Below are 7,441 nucleotides of genomic sequence, written 5' to 3' on the forward strand. Positions count from 1 at the left end.
TCATCAGTACCTGTTTGATACCCACATTATTCTGTATTATCACAGATGGTGGCTCTTCCACTTGACTGGTAAGTTTTTGAGAGGCCTAAAAGCATGAAGCCTGGGTGAGCAACAGTGAGCTCCTGGCTTAGACAAATGGTGTTGAAACCAGTCTCAATCAGCAGTGGTTATTCTTGGAAAGCCAAGGTGGATGTCACATTAAAGTTTTTCACAGGTTTCTTGCAGGCAATGAATTTCATTTTTTTATGGCCTTTTGTTGTTAGATTTGCAAGTTATGTATTAGCTGACTGAGGTTACAGAGTGGGACAGTCCCAGCTTTGTAAGAAACGTTCAATTACTGGTTATCCAATGAAAAATTCATGCTAGAGAAACAGTGAGTACTTCTGCAAATATTTAAAAACCTTTTCACTGGATACTGAGCAAAAAATAGAGACAACGTTAATGAACCCAGTGTGTCCCCATTAAAGCACAAGCCACAAAAGAAACATAAAATGTCTGTAATAGATTTTTTCATTTTAACCCCATTTACCTCTGAGATTCAGGCTTTAGGTTGCCACTTGAGAGAACCTTGGTCATTGTCTTGGTATTTGGACGTTCTCAAGACAATGCAGAGATGTTTTCATTGAAGATCCCAAACTAATCTTGCTTTGCAATTACTGCTATTGCAGATAGGAAATGTGCTTAAAAAACAGTCATAATTATATTTCTGTACAGTGATTTCTACCACTTTGATCCCACTTTTTTCCTAAAACAAAAGCTGCACAGAGCAAACCTGGGACTGAGCAGACAAAGGCATTTTGCACTTCTCCAGGCCTGCATTCACTGCCTGCTCAAAACATCTTGAGAATAGCTCATATAGCTTTCAAAACATAAAAAGCTTTCTTGGAAAGCTCTCTTACTCATTGTGAAGATTTCCTTATTTCTTTTGGCATAAAAGGCATTCAGGAACTGTTAAAGAAGTATTTGCTGTAGTCATTATTTCCTCACTAGTTCCTAGCACAGAATGCCTTTCAATTCCAAGCAAAACTTGTTTGAGCCTCTTATTTTTGCAATAAGATTGTAATCATTTAACGGTAGCAGCTAATTTAATAGGGGAGAGCAATTCTTCCAAACAGCTAATCTGGGCTCCCAGTGCCATTTGCAGTACAAAGTGTAGCTATAAATAAATTAAATGGAAAGCCAGTCCCAAGGGACATCGTCTTTGTTGCTATGAAGTCTGATCTGTTTTATAGTGACTTAAAAGCTGTAGCAAGAAATACATAATTAGCTGATATCAAGGATAGTTACAGCAGGATTGTTTTTCCATCTAGGAACTTCTGGGATAGCTGCACTTATTTACATTGCACAAGAATATAACTTGTGGATGTAAGGTTTTACATGCTAGCTGTAATAGGCTTTATGATAACTGCAAACAGCTCATGTGTTTTGAAAACAAAGGTTCTTATTTGAAGAAAAACATTAATTTGAGTGACAGATGGTAATTTTCCCTTTTCAGGTGTTCAGAGCTGACAGTGCTGCAGATGTGCATGAAGTGGTGCTTCCAGCCCCTGGCCAATGCAATCCCAGTGCCCAGGAATCCCCAGGAATCCCCAGTCTGCCCCTGAATGGGAGCTTCATCCCCTCAGTGAAACACTTCCCCAGGTATGATTTTCCTACTCATTCCTCACACCAGTGAGAAATTCTGGGAGTGAAATGCACTGTACCACCACTCTCTCCCTTCTCCACTTCCATTTTTAGTAAAATCATTCAAATATTTCCCCTCCTCATCTGGAATTTCTCCCTGATTTGGAAACATCAGTAAACATCTTGGTGTTTGCACATTATTGCATCTGGAAAGATGAAAACCTGAATTTCACAGTTATTCCGAGGTGATTACGATCCCTTGGCAGGTAAAACTCTACTTCTTGGGGATTGGATAGAAGCAAAATCTTAAATATGTGCCTTTTGAGAATTTTATTTTCCTTTCCTAATGGAAATTTGATGTTGGAGTTATAAAATAAAGATAGAGATCACTATAGAATACCACTCTCCTTCTTGTGGAGAGAATGTCTGAACTTCAACTTTCCAATATGATGTATACTATTGAGTTTTTAATTGGTGGTGTAAAAACAAAGTGTAGAGAGTAAATTGTTTAAAACCAAAATGGGATATTTTTAATGGGTACCAACAAAATGTCTGTTGTACCTATTGATTAAACACAAATAAAATGTAAAAATCAGGAGCTGGTGAGGGACTCATACTATAAATGACATTTGAAATGCTGATATTTTCTTGTGGTCAAAGACTGTTTTGGCCACCTTTTCTACAGTCATAGAGAGGCTTAGTGTTATGATAATGTCAGAAGTTAGATCATGTGTGAATTAATAGCAAGAAAAAAATATTGATTTCTTAGTTCTTAAAAGAAAGATAAAAACATTGATCTTCCAGTGAGGACACCAATTATAGTTTGCTCTTTTCATTGCATGGCAATATTAAAGAGTTTTAACATTATTAAGAAAAATGGTTTTCATAGAAGAGCATATTCTGATTCCCAGTGGTAAGATTTGCATTGGCTGAAAATACAACTCTATTGAGAGGAGCCATTTTAACTGGATTTTCATTTTTAGATGTAAATGTTCTGGCAAAATTCTATTAAAGTACAGTGCAAGGAAAGCTGGGGAGGAATCAAAATAAAGATTCAATGCATATAGTGAAGCTGAGTGATTTATATTCACATTTTTGGATTTCTTATTCCAATTTGCTGAAAAGCGTGTATATGCTTGTTACTGAATATGTTCATTGCTGCAATATCCTTTCTTTGGGCACACTTTTATATTTTTATAAAAACTTTTATAAATTCAGGAAAAGTTATTTGGATATTACCTTAAAAGAAAAATGTAAAACCATCCCCATGTTTAATTCTGATGCTAAATTATATGAAAGGGATCCTTTGCTTTGAACATTCTTGCAATACTACACCATGTAGTCTTAAAAAATACAGCAACCCTATCTTAGAAATAAATTGTAACATTTGTTTAGTCACTCTACATTTGTGTTTCTGAAGCAGAAACAAAGAGAAATTGTTGATGATTTTAGCGAGGAGAATAATAAGAATAAAGCTCACCATGGAGATCTGTGTGTTGTTGTGAGTGAAATTAAACAAGATTATTAAATCATGTGGCTACATTATAAATTTAGTTATGAGAAAGGAATATTCAGTGGTATTACAGTGTCAGTGTTTTCTGACTTTGCTTAAGATATATAAATTTAAATTTAGGTAAATTTAGGTGTAAAAATATATCTGCAAATGAAGGAAACTTTACATGCAAAATTCGGGTAGGAACCATCTTGTATTGGCAGAAGGTAGAATCATGGAATACTGAGAGTAACATATTCAAGCATCACTGTGGCTTAAGATGGTAAAAGGCAGTTTTTAACTTAATTCAAAGTGGTTAGTTGCTTGATTCCTTCACTGGCCAGAAGGTAAATCCATCTTACTGAATTGGATGAAAAAAATCCCAGTTTCAGTAAGGGTGGGTTTCTTCCTTTCAAGTTACACACATGATGTGTAACTACCTACAAGTTCTGCAAGTAGGAATGCTACATATTCAAAACTCAGGCAGTGATAATGGACATGATGTTTGATACAAGAAAATGCATTGGATGGCTGATGTTCAAGGGTGTGTGCTTGGATCTCATCCTATAACCTATCACTTTTATATTTATCTAGCTTATCTACTGCTAATCTAACCGTGCCAACTAATTTTTCAGGTATTAAATTTATATTTGCCTTATGCTCCTGATGTACGAGGACAAGGGTGTTTTATTAATATTTCCTTCTTGATGCAGCCAGTCCAGACCACTTGAGCAGATTCCTAAAGGGTGAAAAATTATGTTTGAAATGCAGGAATTGTTAATTTGCACGTTAACTCCTGGATTGATGTCTTAGGTTGCCTTTCCCTTTATTGACTTTTGAACACTCTTGCTTAAAGTCCAGTGGATGTGGCAAATTAAGTTAAAGACAAACACAGACCCTCTGTGAGGGAGCATTACTGGGCCTGATGTGTCTGCTGGGCCATTTGGTGAAAATAATCTTCATTCTGCATGCTGGAAGATGATTCTGTCTGTTCTTACTGGTATGTTTGTGTTCTTCTGAACATTGTCTGGTGGTCAGTTAAAGAAATAAAAAATAAGAATAAACTTTTAAATTTAGAGAAAGTATTTCCATCTTCTGTAGTTTGGTCATTAAAGCTTACCTGTGTTTTTCTGAGAATTTACAAAATGAAAGTCTCCAACATGCAGTATTGGAATCTTGTAATAGTACTTTAGACATCAAGATTCTTCAGATCCTGCTTAAACATAATCTTGTTCAGTTGTGCTCAAGATACAGCTGAATATTTGTCTTAAAATCTCTGTTTTTTACATTTTGAGCAAATTATAGCCTTATCCAAATCTGGGAAATCAATAGAAACAGATGAAATATTTTTAATTCATCTCTCTTTTAGCATTAAAAAGGAAAGCAAGAGATACATATTCAAAAAAACCCAACAAAAACACAAAAAAGGGTGTTGATGATGGTGCTGTGAAACACCTACCAAGAACATGATCTGAGTCATTCTAGTGACATTTCTCCAAACTGTTTTTCATTCCACAGTGGAAAGAAGGTATCTGTGCCATATTGACATTTTCTATGAACTAATTACATTTAAATTTAAATGATAGTACAGATTACACCCTGGTATGATGAATAGCACTTAGATGGAAACTTTAATGTCATTTTTTTCTGAAATACAGTGTTCAAAAAGTAGCTTATAACAAGAGCTTCTTCACATAACTTGCTGGTAGACATTTCATGTGGAAAATGTCCACATGACATTGTCATGTCAAGTCCAACAAAGAGAATAAAAGAAAACAGTTTGAGTTTTAAAATTGCTTTTAAAATGTTCTCACAGATCATGAAAAGGGCAGCAGTGGATTTGGTTAGTCATGGGTTAACTGGCACTAAGTGGAGAGCAGTTCTTGAGGGCAGAACACAGTAACACTTCAATAAAAGCTAAACTTGCTACTGAGTGTCTTTATCCTATTTCCAGAGATGAGATAGTGACCCAGAACACAGTATTTCCCAGTTAAGGAAGCCAAAGTTCTTTATAAACTTGAGTGAATTTGCTGTCAATGCCATAGTGGAGAGAAGATTTCAGTGCAAAAGTTGGTCTGGGAGTGTTCCTGCCCCTACACAGGATATTTGTGAGCTTTGCCCCAGGGTGTGAATGGAGTAAGGAATGATAAAAGTTATGAGTTGCACTTTCTGATTAATCTGCAGTAGTGGCTTGATTTGAGGCTTTTTTCCCTTTTAGATTTCTTTCCAGTGTGTCAAAACAATGTAATTTTTGTCTTTGCTTCATTTCCTAGATCTTGAACAGGAATAAAACCCCAACAACCAACAAAATCACAGTCTTATTTCTTCTGTTCACTTCCTAACTTTTCCCTAATCATAACTCCTTTTCTAACTTGCTTTAAGTAGTCTTTACATGTGCTCCCATTCCTCAGCTGCCCAGCCAGTTCTTTAGGTCCAGTTATTGTGGAGTGCTTGCAGTGCTGGGGTGATGGTACAGTTCTGGCAGCACATTTTGGATTTTGGCAGTTTTCACTGCCAGGTTCTCTTTCTCTGGCTGTGATTGGGTTTGTGGTGTGTTGGCAGTAACTCAATCACCTTGTTGGTATGAATTAATGGCCAATGCAGACATTTCTTTAGGTTAGCTCCTCAAAGGCCTGTCTCAGCCCTTCTTTTTTGCCATACAGCTTTGGGACATGCCTAAATTCAAAATCCAGTTGTATCTGCAGTACTTTTTCACAAAGGGATAGTCATCATCTCTCATCCTCCTCCCTCCCTGCTGTTCTCTGGTTTTGGTAAGCCTCATGACTCCCAAGGACATGTGGAAGAAGGTGACCTTTAGCTGAGGTAGTGACAAAGGACAGAGTGGCTGCTGTGCATGAAGAGTTCCTGGGAACAGGGCAGGGATGGGCAAGACAGAAGAGGATTAACACCACCCCTTGGCAGGTTTTCTGCTTGTAGCCGTGGATGGGCAATTCCTACAACTTGTACAGCCAGAGAAAGAAACTGTGCCAAGACTATGACTTGTTTGCATAAATCAAACCAGAAGATGCTTGAGATGATGGCAGCCAGTTTTCACTGCTTTTACAAGTGAGAACCGTTGTTTTTTCCCCTTGTCTTGAAAATGTATAAATAGTCCCTCTATCAATATATTGAATTCTTAACATCAAATAACCATCTCCCAAGCAGCCACAAGGGAAAAACAGCCTAGACTGAAAACAGTGAATTAGCTTCAGACTGTATGCTGCTATATTTATTTTTACTTTTTTTTTTTTTTAACCTCTGCAATTTCACTGATGTTATCTTTATGTTTATGTTATCTGATTTCTTTTACATTCAGCAAATCCCAACCAATTAGATGTTTAAAATCTGAGATGTTACTCAGAGTTACTTACTGATCTAGAAGCCAGATGACAACAGTTGCATGTATTAATGCAGGGAAAGTGGCCACAGCTTCACCTCCATATTGTCATTCGTTTTGCCTGAGACAGCTTGAAATAATTAGATTAAAATCCAGCACTTAAGGAAAAAACAGCAAATACAAACAATGGAGAAAGTTTATTTATGACAGAACAACACATTAAAATTTGAATGGTCTTGGTCATTTACTATCAGAGCTGAAGTTTCATTTTTTTATTACTTATTATAGCTTTTATTACTAAATGGAACATCATAACACTTTGTCTCTAAGAGAAGATTTGTTAACTAAAGCAATAAGCTGAATTGATTAGTAGTTATTTTTGTATCCTGATCTGCTTTTTTTATTTTTCTTCACAAAGTTCTTCTAAACCCTCCATTAGTGCTGTTTGCACCTTGTAATTTATATCTTGCTATTGAGGTAAGTAATTTATACATACAGACTTCCAGAATTTGGTGATACTCAGATTTATGTATCACTTGAGTGGAGTATTGATCCTTCTATCTCTTTATTTTTATAGCCTAGTTGTTTAGGACATAAAAATGGGTGCAACACAATTTTCTGTAGTTAAATGCAAAACAAATAGTATTTCTTAGTGGTAAACAATTCTTGGATTTTAAGGAATAAGTTAATAGAAATATATCTTTTGCTTATGAATATGCCAGCAAATTGAGTCAAAATAGATAAAAATCCAAGTGCTTATGATTTTCCACTTTATACTCATAAATAAATTCATACCCATACTTTTGAATTTCTGTATAATAATTTATATATTTTTAAGGTTTGAATAAACTTTGATAATTTTGAAGATTTATATTCTATTCTATTATTCTCAAAAAGAATGTATTTTAAGTTTGCTAATTATTCTCAAAAAGTGAAAATATGTCTATATGCTTAAACTAGGGCTTCTTCTACTCTTATGAAGAATATTA

General features: G+C 35.5%; 1 long non-coding RNA gene across 2 annotated transcripts in view; it reads left to right on the forward strand.

Moving 5' to 3' along the window:
• Positions 1–1,635, forward strand: part of LOC107208517 — a 109,075-nt gene extending 107,440 nt beyond the window's left edge. For both annotated transcript variants that reach the window (XR_004498769.1, XR_004498770.1), the window contains exon 5: positions 1,496–1,635. This is a non-coding gene — a long non-coding RNA (uncharacterized LOC107208517). The remainder of the gene's footprint in view (positions 1–1,495) is intronic.
• Positions 1,636–7,441: the final 5,806 nt, after the last annotated feature.

This window comes from Parus major, chromosome 9 (genome assembly GCF_001522545.3).
Source record: "Parus major isolate Abel chromosome 9, Parus_major1.1, whole genome shotgun sequence".
NCBI lineage: Eukaryota > Metazoa > Chordata > Aves > Passeriformes > Paridae > Parus > Parus major.